This window comes from Rhodnius prolixus, unplaced genomic scaffold, assembly GCF_049639745.1.
Source record: "Rhodnius prolixus isolate KJV_2025 unplaced genomic scaffold, Rpr scaffold_5, whole genome shotgun sequence".
Classification (NCBI taxonomy): Eukaryota; Metazoa; Arthropoda; class Insecta; order Hemiptera; family Reduviidae; genus Rhodnius; species Rhodnius prolixus.
This window is the reverse complement of record NW_027411624.1, coordinates 43,359,103-43,374,372: the sequence shown is the minus strand read 5'-3', so window position 1 is coordinate 43,374,372 and position 15,270 is coordinate 43,359,103. Positions and strand designations below refer to the sequence as shown.

The 15,270-nt window shown below is 32.1% G+C and overlaps 1 protein-coding gene and 1 pseudogene across 2 annotated transcripts in view; one reads left to right on the top strand and one right to left on the bottom strand.

Annotated features, from left to right (window-relative positions):
• LOC141457867 (uncharacterized) overlaps positions 1 to 15,270 on the top strand; it is a 159,120-nt gene that overhangs the window by 106,471 nt on the left and 37,379 nt on the right. The gene's annotated exons all lie outside the window — the stretch shown is intronic.
• LOC141459010 (5S ribosomal RNA) lies at positions 10,109 to 10,230 on the bottom strand (annotated as a pseudogene).

The window sequence follows — 15,270 nt, the reverse complement described above, 5'->3', positions numbered from 1 at the left end:
ATAACACTATTTGTATCAGTTGTACAGCTATCTTTTCTCTACAATTTAGTGTTGAATTCATTATAATCCAAGTAATACAAACAGAGATATAAACGTTTGAAATTTGAACGTATTTGTTACAGTACAAAACTTTGACCTTCTATATCTCATTAACTATAAACACTAAAACAACCCTATTTATATCAGTTGTACAGGTAACTTTTCTCTACAATTTGGTGTACAATTCATTATAATCCAAGCAATACAAAAAGAGATATAAACGTTTGAAATTTGAACGTATTTGTAAAACCCCAAAACTTTGACCTTCTATATCTTAATAACTATAAACACTAAAACCACGCTATTTATGTCGTTTGTACAGCTATCTTTTCTCTACAATTTGGTGTTGAATTCATTATAATCCAAGCAATACAAACAGAGATATAAACGTTTGTAATTTGAAAGTATTTGTAAAACCCCAAAATATTGACCTTCTATATCTTAATAACTATAAACACTAAAACCACGCTATTTATGTCGGTTGTACAGCTATCTTTTCTCTACAATTTGGTGTTGAATTCATTACAATCCAAGAAGTACAAACAGAGATATAAACGTTTAAAATTTGAACGTATTTGTTACACTACAAAACTTTGACCTTCTATATCTCATTAACTATGGACACTAAAATAACGCTATTTATATCAGTTGTACAGCTATCTTTTTTCTACAAGTTGGTATTGAATTCAAAATAATCCAAGCAGTACAAACAGATATATAAACGTTTGCAATTTGAACGTATTTGTTACACTACAAAACTTTGACCTTCTATATCTCATTAACTGTGAACACTAAAACACTGCAATTTATATCAGTTGTACAGCTATCTATTCTCTACATTTTGGTGTTGAATTCATTATAATCCAAGGAATACAAACAGAGATATAAACGTTTGCATTTTGAACGTATTTGTTACACTACAAAACTTTGACCTTCTAAATCTCAATAAATATGAACACTAAAACAACGCTATTTATGTCGGTTGTACAGCTATCTTTTCTCTACAATTTAGTGTTGAATTCATTATAATCCAAGTAATACAAACAGAGATAGAAACGTTTGAAATTTGAACGTATTTGTAAAACTACAAAACTTTGGCCTTCTAAATGTCAATAAATATGAACACTAAAATAACGCTATTTAGGTCAGTTGTACAGGTAACTTTTCCCTACAATTTGGTGTAGAAATCATTATAATTCATGCAATACAAACAGAGATATAAACGTTTGAAATCTGAACGTCTTTGTTACAGTACAAAACTTTGACCATCTATATCTCATTAACTATAAACACTAAAACAACCCTATTTATATCAGTTGTACAGATAACTTTTCTCTACAATTTGGTGTACAATTCATTATAATCCAAGCAATACAAAAAGAGATATAAGTGTTTGAAATTTGAACGTATTTGTAAAACCCCAAAACATTGACCTTCTATATCTTAATAACTATAAACACTAAAACCACGCTATTTATGTCGGTTGTAGAGCTATCATTTCTCTACAATTTGGTGATGAATTCATTATAATCCAAGCAATACAAACAGAGATATAAACGTTTGAAATTTGAACGTATTTGTAAAACCCCAAAATTTGACCTTCTATATCATATTAACTATAAACACTAAAACAACCCTATTTATATCAGTTGTACAGCTATCTTTTCTCTACAATTTAGTGTTGAATTCATTATAATCCAAGCAATACAAACAGAGATAGAAACGTTTGAAATTTGAACGTATTTGTAAAACCACAAAACTTTGACCTTCTAAATCTCAATAAATATGAACACTAAAATAACGCTATTTATATCAGTTGTACAGCTATCTTTTCTCTACAATTTGGTGTTGAATTCATTATAATTCAAGGAATACAAACAGAGATATAAATGTTTGAAATTTGAACGTATTTGTTACACTACAAAACTTTGACCTTCTATATCTCATTAACTATGAACACTAAAAAAACGCTATTTATATCAATTGTACAGCTATCTTTTCTCTACATTTTGGTGTAGAATTCATTATAATTCAAGGAATACAAACAGAGATATAAATGTTTGAAATTTGAACGTACTTGTTGCAGCACAAAACTTTGACGTTCTATATCTCATTAACTATAAACACTAAAATAACGCTATTAGTATCATTTGTACAGCTATCTTTTCTCTACAATTTAGTGTTGAATTTATTATAATCCAAGCAATACAAACAGAGATAGAAACGTTTGAAATTTGAACGTATTTGTAAAACTACAAAATTTTGACCTTCTAAATCTCAATAAATATGAACACTAAAATAACGCTATTTAGATCAGTTGTACAGGTAACTTTTCCCTACAATTTGGTGTAGAATTCATTATAATTCAAGCAATACTAACAGAGATATAAACGTTTGAAATTTGAACGTATTTGTTATAGTACAAAACTTTGACCATCTATATCTCATTAACTATAAACACTAAAACAACGCAATTTATATCAGTTGTACAGCTATTTCTTCTCTACATTTTGGTGTTGAATTCATTATAATTCAAGGAATACAAACAGAGATATAAATGTTTGAAATTTGAACGTACTTGTTGCAGCACAAAACTTTGACGTTCTATATCTCATTAACTATAAACACTAAAATAACGCTATTAGTATCATTTGTACAGCTATCTTTTCTCTACAATTTAGTGTTGAATTTATTATAATCCAAGCAATACAAACAGAGATAGAAACGTTTGAAATTTGAACGTATTTGTAAAACTACAAAATTTTGACCTTCTAAATCTCAATAAATATGAACACTAAAATAACGCTATTTAGATCAGTTGTACAGGTAACTTTTCCCTACAATTTGGTGTAGAATTCATTATAATTCCAGCAATACTAACAGAGATATAAACGTTTGAAATTTGAACGTATTTGTTATAGTACAAAACTTTGACCATCTATATCTCATTAACTATAAACACTAAAACAACCCCATTAATATCAGTTGTACAGCTATTTCTTCTCTACATTTTGGTGTTGAATTCATTATAATCCAAGCAATAGAAACAGGGATATAAACGTTTGAAATTTGAACGTATTTGTAAAACCCCAAAACTTTGACCTTCTATATCTTAATAACTATAAACACTAAAACCACGCTATTTATGCCGTTTGTACAGCTATCTTTTCTCTACAATTTGGTGTTGAATTCATTATAATCCAAGCAATACAAACAGAGATATAAACGTTTGTAATTTGAACGTATTTGTAAAACCCCAAAATATTGACCTTCTATATCTTAATAACTATAAACACTAAAACCACGCTATTTATGTCGGTTGTACAGCTATCTTTTCTCTACAATTTGGTGTTGAATTCATTACAATCCAAGAAGTACAAACAGAGATATAAACGTTTAAAATTTGAACGTATTTGTTACACTACAAAACTTTGACCTTCTATATCTCATTAACTATGGACACTAAAATAACGCTATTTATATCAGTTGTACAGCTATCTTTTTTCTACAATTTGGTGTTGAATTCAAAATAATCCAAGCAGTACAAACAGATATATAAACGTTTGCAATTTGAACGTATTTGTTACACTACAAAACTTTGACCTTCTATATCTCATTAACTGTGAACACTAAAACACTGCAATTTATATCAGTTGTACAGCTATCTATTCTCTACATTTTGGTGTTGAATTCATTATAATCCAAGGAATACAAACAGAGATATAAAAGTTTGCAATTTGAACGTATTTGTTACACTACAAAACTTTGACCTTCTAAATCTCATTAACTGTGAACACCAAAACACCGCAATTTATATCAGTTTTACAGCTATCTATTCTCTACATTTTGGTGTTGAATTCATTATAATTCAAGCAATACAAACAGAGATATAAACGTTTGAAATTTGAACGTATTTGTTACAGTACAAAACTTTGACCTTCTATATCTTAATAACTATAAACACTAAAACAATGCTATTTATGTCGGTTGTACAGCTATCTTTTCTCTACAATTTAGTGTTGAATTCATTATAATCCAAGCAATACAAACAGAGATAGAAACGTTTGAAATTTGAACGTATTTGTAAAACCACAAAACTTTGACCTTCTAAATCTCAATAAATATGAACACTAAAATAACGCTATTTATATCAGTTGTACAGCTATTTCTTCTCTACATTTTGGTGTTGAATTCATTATAATCCAAGCAATAGAAACAGGGATATAAACGTTTGAAATTTGAACGTATTTGATAAACCACAAAATTTTGACCTTCTATATCTCATTAACTATGAACACTAAAATAACGCTATTTATATCAGTTGTACAGCTATTTCTTCTCTACATTTTGGTGTTGAATTCATTATAATCCAAGCAATAGAAACAGGGATATAAACGTTTGAAATTTGAACGTATTTGATAAACCACAAAATTTTGACCTTCTATATCTCATTAACTATGAACACTAAAACAACGCTATTTATATCAGTTGTACAGCTATTTCTTCTCTACATTTTGGTGTTGAATTCATTATAATCCAAGCAATAGAAACAGGGATATAAACGTTTGAAATTTGAACGCATTTGTAAAACCACAAAACTTTGACCTTCTATATCTCATTAACTATGAACACTAAAACAACGCTATTTGTATCAGTTGTACAACGATCTTTTCTCTACAATTTGTTGTTGAATTCATTATTATCCAAGGAATAGAAACAGAGATAGCAACGTTTGAAATTTGAACGTATTTGTTACACTACAAAACTTTGACCTTCTAAATCTCAATAACTATGAACACTAAAATAACGCTATTTATATCAGTTGTACAGGTAACTTTTCTCTACAATTTGGTGTACAATTCATTATAATCCAAGCAATACAAACAGAGATATAAACGTTTGAAATTTGAACGAATTTGTCTCTAAAATCAACGATCAACCCTTTTTACAACGGTCCTATCGGAAAGTATTTTGCTTTCGTATGGTTAAATAAATATCGTTTATTTTTCAAGATTATGAATTTGGTTCGAAATTCATTTTGAAGATCCCCGATCCCACACACACACACACACACACACACAGATCAAATTTTTATATTCAGGAGGCCTTATAAAAATTAAGTTTTTACCAGAAATAGATATTTAATGAGTTGCTAAAAGTACTTGGTTACCTTCAAGGTTTTTTTGCATCAGGTTATCGTGGTTTGCCAGGAAGAGCATCAAGAGTTCACTGATCAAGGTACCAAGAGAACATAAAATGAAACCACTTCTTCTGTTATATTATAACTAACCATGTATACTAGATAAAAATGCACGTCACTGAACACGAGACCTGTCTTTGTTTCATAGCAACTCAGGGTAGTCTGACACCATTACAATGCTTGTCATGTGATCCACTATTTAGACTCAACCTTCATCAACACACTTTATTATAAGTATTGATAACAGTATTAGAAAGCTAGTTTCGTTTTAATAAAAAATAATAGTACAGCTCATAAGTTTGACACCTTTATCCGAAAGCATATTTAAGTTAACGAGACATCAACAAAAAATATAGTGGGGAATATTAAATATCACGTAAGGGAGAGGCAGTCACGTAAATATCTAGTTAGGTAAAGATAACCTTATTACGTACTTAATATCTGTAACCTGAGACACACGGAAAGGTACACTATGTTGCATGCGACTCACAGGTGAACTGCTCCTTGCTGCACGTCACTAATAAGTTCCCCTATTAGCAGGGTAAAGCTTATTCTTATCCAAGGAATGAAAGTAGGGATCACCATCATCTGGGGCTTATTTTGACCCAACACCAGAAAATAATAATAATATTTTTTTTCATATAACATCCAAAGTGCAGATATTGCTTTTAAATAATTTTGATATACAGGGAAATTTTGAATTTTTGTTTACAAGCAATAATGAGCATTTTATGAACACTGAGCAAAAATGAATGATATTCAATACTACAAAACTTTTCAGAGTGTTTAAGTTAAAGATAAAGGAGCAAGAATGCAAGAGATTCAATGCTACAAAACTTTTCAGAGTGTTTAAGTTAAAGAGCAAGAATGCAAGAGATTCAATGCTACAAAACTTTTCAGAGTGTTTAAGTTAAAGAGCAAGAATGCAAGAGATTCAATGCTACAAAACTTTTCAGAGTGTTTAAGTTAAAGAGCAAGAATGCAAGAGATTCAATGCTACAAAACTTTTCAGAGTGTTTAAGTTAAAGAGCAAGAATGCAAGAGATTCAATGCTACAAAACTTTTCAGAGTGTTTAAGTTAAAGAGCAAGAATGCAAGAGATTCAATGCTACAAAACTTTTCAGAGTGTTTAAGTTAAAGAGCAAGAATGCAAGAGATTCAACGCTACAAAACTTTTCAGTGTTTCTACAAACTTTTCATTAACTGCCTTTAAAGTGAAGTAAAGTGATACCTATTTTTTTTCAGTCGTACCATTTACCAACTACCATTTACTAGGTGTCGTGGACGGAGGCGACCAGCAAACGTACTTTACTATTTCTCATTTAACCATTAACCCGTTGCCGCAAATGACGGCTATAGCCGTCCGATCTTTGTTGATATGTAGGCAAACGACGTCTATAGCCGTCGTGCACATTTTAATTAATAAAAAAAAAGTACAGCGTTAGTACGAAGTGTACTAACGCATACACTTGTTAATTATTGAATTAGTAAAGCAAATGCTGTATAGTCGTCACGACGGTCATAGCCGTCATTTGCTCTGGAAAGAGAAAAAATGACATGATGAGCAAATGACGGTTATAGCCGTCGAGAGTTTTTTTGGAAAAACCGTGGCCAAGTGTGATAATTTTTACTTCCAAACATACAACTTACACTTGATTCCATCTGGCAGTCATAAACAATTGAGAAAAAAAAAGTGTGTTTCTGAGCACGATCATCAAATCAAAAGTGTGCGGCAACGGGTTAAATAAAATCCAAGGCCTAGAGATCGAGAATCGAACCCACTAAACCAACAATACATCTTAGCATTGCGGGTCTAGTCTCTAACCGCCTAACATACTTTACTGTAAATTTCTCATATTAACCATTAAATAAAATCCAAGGTCTAGAGACCGGGGGAATCGAACCCACTAAACCAACAATACATCTTAGCATTGCGGGTCTAGTCTCTAACCGCCTAACATACTTTACTGTAAATTTGTTTTATTAACCATTAAATAAAATCCAAGGCCTAGAGATCGAGAATCGAACCCACTAAACCAACAATACATCTTAGCATTGCGGGTCTAGTCTCTAACCGCCTAACATACTTTACTGTAAATTTCTCATATTAACCATTAAATAAAATCCAAGGTCTAGAGACCGAGAATCGAACCCACTAAACCAACAATACATTCTTCAAACAGTCATTCCTGAAAATAATTTTGTAGAGGGTACCTTAGCTGTAGTGGTAGAATCAGCTGTCTACCGCCTACAAATCATCCCCCTATTCTTCAGGAAGTGATTCGGCAGGTTAATCATTGCACACACCTGTTTATCCTTCCTTTCATTATCCCAATCATCATTTCACTTAATTTTTTTTTCCGCTCAGTACACCATAAAATCGATGAAGATGGATGCTAAGCTCTACTAGCTTTTGATAACTTATTAGTACCTCTAAATTTTAGTCCAAAATATGGGTATTTTCTGGGCATATATTGACGAATGCAACAGTACTATTTGCCGAACATGTTGGATATTATTATTTATTTATTTATTCAAATTTGTACAAAGGTAAAACCTGTTACAAATGGAGTTCTGCTACTTAGTACTATGACAAATATTCCTAATATAATATATTAATCACAACACAAAAAACCAAAAGCCGGAAACTTAAAATAAATTAAATAAAATTAAATAAACAGAAACTTAGACCATATCAAAAAGAAATTATAACTGATCACTCATTTAGAACAAAGGCTCTTAATTTCAATACATTTTCAAGAAACTTATAGATACGATATATTGTATGTTCAAAAGGAGTATTAAAAAACAGATTTGTAAATTCAGAACTGGCATCGTTTTCTGCAGTTATATTTAATTGCTTTCTAAATAGCTTGTATAATGGACACTTTATAAATATATGTGTTAAAGTTTCAGGTTCGTTTAAATTACATAAAAGGCAAAGGTTTTTTGGATTAATTTTATAGGTAATTTTATTAAGTGTAAGTTTGATAAAATAAGGGCCAGAAAGTCTTATTTGGGCGTAAATTTTGATAAATTTGAAAGGAATAGAGCTCTGAAGATATTTCTGAGTTTCATTCAACAATACTGCATTATTCCAAAATATATTAAAAGATGACTTTAAGACTCTTTCTAAATCGGCTTGAATTAAATAATTTTTGTATCTTTCTAAAGTTATTTTAATGTTTCTCTTAACTCTGACCAACTCCTGTAAAGGACCTAAATCGTCTATACTAATGCATTTCAGACATTCCTTGGCTTGTGAAAACCAATTATCATGTTGGATATTAAAGAATTCTAAATACTCTATGGGCTAGCGAAAACCACTGCTCACTCAATAGCAGTTAAGTCAAGATTATCGCTAACAGAAGAAGAACTAAAACGAAGGCTAAACAATAAAAATGCATCTTTGGTTAGATGACCTTTTCCATAGTTAAGGACGTACATACTAGTTATAAACTTGCGCAAGTGTCTGGAGTCCCTCTACTTTGTATCTTCAGTATACTTCAACCTTCCAGATCCGTGCCCTCTCACTCTTAGAAAAAGTGAAAGTATCCCGTCCCAAGAAGTACCGTTAGCCTCACTAAACAAATGATCACTAAAGGCGATCACACTCTAAGCCGCCTCTCACAATTTTTGCGGCTTACATTGAGCTAGATCTGGAGAAAACTAGTTTCACCACTCAACACTCAGTAATATCTCTGGAATGAACCTATTCTTATCGTAAATCTAAACAAATAATAAATTAACTCATTTTTAAGAAGCAATAAAAGTATTTTTTTTTCAATCGAGAATAGATTTGCAATAAATTTACAGAGTTAACCTAGGCAACCATGAGATAACTAAATCTCTCAGATTCATCTCCTATCATTACGGTTGCCAAGGTAATCTAACGTGGAATGTTTAAATGATATTTCATTCATTTCTCCAAACACAGTTTGTCCAATCTTTTTTGGGGTAACTTTAGTTGTTAGAAGTTAATGTTATAATAAACTTACGAGTACCAACTTCTAAATCTCATAACACTGCAGCAACTCACTCAGGAGTTGCAAAACATAAAAGAAATGTAACTTATTTGTTGTCTCGTTTAAAAAATTGTGGACCACCTTTCCGAGCAGTTTGAAGGTAAGTTTGAAACGAGTATTTACTTCCGGCCGTTCTTAGCGTTGAGTATGTAAGAGTTCATAGTCCCGGAAAACACTATCGTAACTAGTAAATAGAATGCTAGTCCCGCTTCAGCCAAATACAGGAAGTGCTATCTACTGATGGGGTCTACCTAATTTTTAGGAAATCGATAGTTCTTACATCGACTTCAATACGTGCCAAATTTTTTTTTATCGAGTATCTAAAAATACCCAAAATGCACTTACCAAATAATAGATTCGTTCCCACTGAAATCTGCGAGGTACACCTGAAATGGAAAATAAATAAAAATTATTACGTATTAATGCTGTCGAAATCTACCTCAATATATACAATATTTCTCGCAAAAGGAATTCATTAAAATAAAATTAAAATCCTATTTAAAAGACGTAAAACTGTTTTTAAATGCAATAAAGTTGTGATTTACATTCATGATTATTTAGTGTCGACTGCTTGCTTTATCGATTTATATTCATTACAAACTATTGCATTTCATCCTTTCACCTGCAATTTAAATGGACGTCATCAGCTATTTATTTTAATTTATATACCTTCCCATGTATACCTGTACTATATATTTATGTATTGGTTTAGTGCAAAAAAAAAAAAAAAGTTTGGTGAGGAGCTGTTTTCTACAGAGTTAAAGAAGAGTAGACGGTAATTTCGACATCTTATTATCTAGACCTTAGATTAGATTTAGATTTTAGAAATTGGGACGGGACCAACGTCCCACGGCACGACGCGGTGTTCCCAGGCGGTCACCCATCCAGGTAATAACCACGCCCGACATTGCTTAACTTCAGTGATCGGACGAGAACTGGTGTATTCAACGTGGTATGGTCGCTGGCAAGGTATTCCAGTTGCTATAGACCAGTAATGGCGAACCTATGACTCAGACACTGACCCGCACAATTGCTAGGCAACCATTTTTTTTTGTTTACGCGGGTTGATTTAGATTTTCTAATTGTGGTGGATAATTTATATTCTATCTGTATTTTTTTTTCAATCACGTATTGACACAAAAGCACAATTTAAATGCTATCTATAACCTTTAGGTTTGATCATTACAGTTCTAAAAACGCAAATGACGACAAATGCTTTTGTAGTATATGAAATAAAGCAAAAGTGTTTACAAAAATATCAAATAAAATGCGTAATTTTACTCATATTTTGTTTGTTAAAAAAATCGAAAACCCAAAACAAATAACCAGATATAGATTTTTCTTCAGATAAAACACACTTTTGTTCAGGTTTTGTTCAGTTATGTTTGTAAAAAAGAGACTTCCATAGCCACTTGTTTCGTCCCGTTTTACCCGTTAAGCTCAACTCAATTTTAAAGATGTTTAATTTTGAAAATATTCAGTTTAAAATTTTTAAACTTAACTCTTGTGCAAATGGGGCATTAGTGACCCAAGAGCTAGTGCTACAAAAAAAAAATGAACAAAATTTGACCCACGTCACAAAAAGGTTCGCCACCCCTGCTATAGACCTTACTCTAGTTGCCGCCAGATGTGCGACAATAAATTTGTGGACATTATCAGGCTAATCAGAAAGACATAGGAGCTTTATTGATATAATTTTTTCAGTTTTTGGATAACTTTTTTCTCTAAAATGGCTCCTATAATTTATGATAAACTAGCCAATGATGGCAGGAGTTCGCTTAGCGGTTGAAGACTGAATATTCACTACACTAAACTGAATGAATCAATCTCTCTGATAATGGATAAAAAAATCCGGAAATGGGTCAGCTCTTAAGAAGATAATGCTAAGAAGAAATCCAATGATAATTATAAAGAAACCATCTTTAAATCAAAAAAATTCAATTTTGGGACCTCTCTATCCTCTTCAAAACTTTGCAGTGAACTGGATAGAATTACCTACTTATATCAATACATTGAAGTGGACATTATTGGGAAGGAACAAGCGAATTAGTTGCTTGAATTCCGAAGAGAAGAGAGGTCGACCTGAAACAACTTATCTTTTCTTTACACGGTCTACTCGGAGAGTCAGCAGAGTTGTTACAAGGTAATCAGGTCGAATTAGGTTTATATATTCTGAGTTCCCGTTACCGAGAGTGCTGTCCCAGCATCTTGTGACGTAATCATGATGACATTTAATGAACCATTATTTTCCTCTATGGGCAGTAAAAAACAAAAAAATTGAGTGTAAAATGATTTATCTATAATTTACCAACAGCGAATCATGACAGAGATCATTTCTGCCTCAGAACGTTCTAGAGTCGCTATAAATCTTTCTTTATTTATTTTTTATTTTTTGTAACAATAATATTATTTATTTTCTTGTGGAGGGGGAAAAAACTAACATTCAATTTATATATATTTTTTTTTTTATATATAAAGGCAAATAACTTTGATTTATTGGCTGTTTGGTTACGGACGACTGAATTGGTGCAGGAATGTTTGTTCAACATCTTTGCCAGAAGGAAGTACATATTGTGGTCGTCTTGGAAACCACCATTAACTGTTCGTAATTGAGGCTTCCGGTATTGACTAAAAGAAAAAGCAATAGTTTATAGTTTGATTGTTCAATCAGTAATTAGCCAACGGTGAACTGTTTATAAAAATATTTTGTTTTCCTTTATTTATAACCAATTACATATTTTCTGAAGCTGTTTAGATTCCCATAAAAAAAATATGAGAGGGGGGATAAGGGAGAAGGTTAATGTACTTTCCCTAGATGCGATGAGGAAAGAGAAGTGTTGGCCCTAGGGATGGACATTTCGGACTTCCGCTTTACATGAGGTACCCCTCATTTGACAGCTGTTCTAGAGACACTAATATACAGGTAGTCCTCGACTTACGACGTTGATCCGTTCCTATGCGGCGTCGTAAACCGTTTTTTCGACGTAAGTCGGAACATACATAAAATGTACCACAATAACAGTACAGTACTGCATTACCACAATTACAGTACAGTACTGCATTACCACAATTACAGTACTGTACTGTACTGTACTGTATGTACTGTATTATCGTACCATAATAACAGTACAGTACTGTAAGCACTTAGCCTATCCTAACACAGTAGCCTACACAATTATCAAAAAACACACATAAAATACTGTACAGTACGTTTAATAATGAAATGAAACTGTAATAAAAAACAGTAGTGTACTGTAATACTACAGTCAGGGCCGGATTTAAATGAAAAGAGGCCCTAGGCTATTCCACTTATGGAGGCCCTCATATTTTCGGTTCAGTGTTTTTAGAATAGTGTAATTTTAATTTTGCTAACAATTTGAATGTATGCCCCCTCTTGATATTGAGGCCCAAGGCTGAAGCCTAGTTAGCCTATAGGAAAATCCGACCCTGACTACAGTACACAATACTACCTTACAGTACTGCACACCAAAATACGCACAGTAGTTCGCGGGCTTTTCATAGTACATACTGTACAGTACTGTACTGTAAATGGGAGTCGAAACTACGAAACGTTGTAATTTGAGACCGTCGTAACCCGAGGACTACCTGTGTTCCCCAGATCCTCTTTATTTACGATAGTTCCCTTGGCCGAACGCGAAGAAAATTTCAAAACCAGGATTGTTTACTAATTTCATTAAAGGGATAATCTTACGTGTTTTTGTTTCCTACAAATTGCAAAAATAATCAAAAAATTAACTTGACTTCCTGTTTTTTTTTTTTTCTACAAATACATTTACTACGTTTCAACGAAACACTTCCGGGTGTATACATTTGATGGGAACCGTTAAAGTGTTTCATTGATAACCTTCATAAAAGTGCCATTCACTAAAAAGTGGTTGAAAAAAACGAGGTTAAACTAATACGACATCCAGTCGGAACTCGTGGGATTTTTCCTTAGAATCTGGGGAAGACAAGAAAAAAAAGGACACTCAGAGTTAATCACATGAGCCGACTTGAATGGGAAAATACTTCTTAGCTACTTCTATTAATTGTTTTTACGATAAAAAGAGAGAAAGAGAAAGAAATAACAAGTGCCAAAGAGATATGTATTATCTGTTCTTGTATTACAAGGTTTCTTTCTCTATTACAAATAGAGATATATATCTTTTGCTTAATATGTTTTTTACTATTTAGAAAAGTCAAGGTTACGATTCTATTTACAGATCAGAATTAGTTACTGTTACTATAACGCAAAAGTTTATTTTATTGATTTTTTTACAAATATTGAAATTAATATCACTAATAAATCAATAATATCATGAAGCTCCGCCCCTCCGCCTTTCTACTACAAGACTTTTACGTAATTAAATTTTCATAACTTAAAATTTTCGTAACTTAAAAAATAGTTGAATTTATATTATGTATTTTCAATTTAAAGGAACCATTTTTTTTAAGGTGAGGGATGAAACTCTTCAAATTACGAAAACTCTTTTCAATGAAATTGCACTTCCGGTCGGATTTTATTTATTTTTTTTTTTTAAAGTCGGAGTATTGGTTAGATATTTTTTAATAAATTAATATTTAATCAGGCGATAAGTGAAATAGAACTTTAGAAGCATGTGAAGTAACACTAAAAACCCACCCGTCCTCCCATAACCCCCACCAGAAATGCCAACGAACTGTCTTAGAAGATTTAATTAAATAAAAGTTTTTTTTTTTAGATTCACGAAAATGTGGAGCAGGTGTGGTCTAGTGGTCAAGAGATTGGCTTTGTGTGTAGGAGATCGCCAGTTCGAATCCCGTGATTGACTATTTTTTATTTGAGAGAAAAAAAAATTATTTATAGTAAAGTATTGAGCTTCTGCACCACGACATCTGTATGGTGGTTGGACGTTTAGCCCCGCCTGCAAATAATTAGGCGATTACTTTACTTTACTAGATTTACGGAAATGCAACGTACAGGAGTATAGTAGCCAAAAATTCGCTCACCGTTAAGTTCAAGTTACGGAAAATGGTGCTTTATAAGAGGAAGCTAACTAGATGAGTAAAACTAAACACTGAACTATAAGATGGAAATCGAACAAACTTTTTTTTATACATCCTAGTGATTTTTAAATAATTTTATATCGATTATATTGACCATAAATTGATAGTTGGGTGTAAAGCCCGCCAGAAAAAGTAGCCATTACTTTACTCGTATTAAAGTAAATAAAGTTTTAAAATGAGAATTTAATATTTTATGTCTTCCCTCCTGCAAGTTGCGCGATGTAATAAAAACAATAAAAATAATTAAAAAAAACAAAGATTTGCTTTCAGAGCCTCGTTTTGGATCCACTGCAATTATTTTAAATGAAGATTTATTGTGCGTTTTGTCAGATCTCCGGGTTACCCCCTATTGTCTCTATTGTCATGACAACCAGTCTATTTAGTTCCGCATTTTGATTGCTTTATATCAAATATATATATTTTTTGTTTCTGAGTTGATGGTTCTTTTGTGTATTTTTAACTAGGTCAGAGCGATGTAAATCGATTTAATTTTGAAAATCTATTTACCTTCTCCATTAATCTTTTAGGTTATTTTTTGGTAACTGAATTATCAAGCTTTTTTGACTGAATGTATCGTACAGTCTGACCAGCACTTTCGAAGTAAATAGTCTGTCATGTTTCAAGAGGAAGTTGAAGAAAGAAAGTTGAAAGAAACTTCCGGTTGAAGCCCAATCCCCAAAAAAGTAAAGTTGCAGCTGCTTGTTTTTCAAAACCATTTCCTATTAAAAAAAAAAATAACTTTTTCGATCTTAGGAGACCTCAAAACTCGTAAAATTTCACTTGATGGCAAAACCCTTTCTTTGCCCGGAAAGAGAAAACACACGGAAGTTTGTCTTCCTGTTCGCCATTTCCGTTCGCTGACCGTTTTAAAATCTACCTTCCCCGCCACCCCCTCCCCAAATAAATATCTGCAGGAACTTAAAATCATCATTTCAGATGGAAGATCTTAACCTTGTAAAG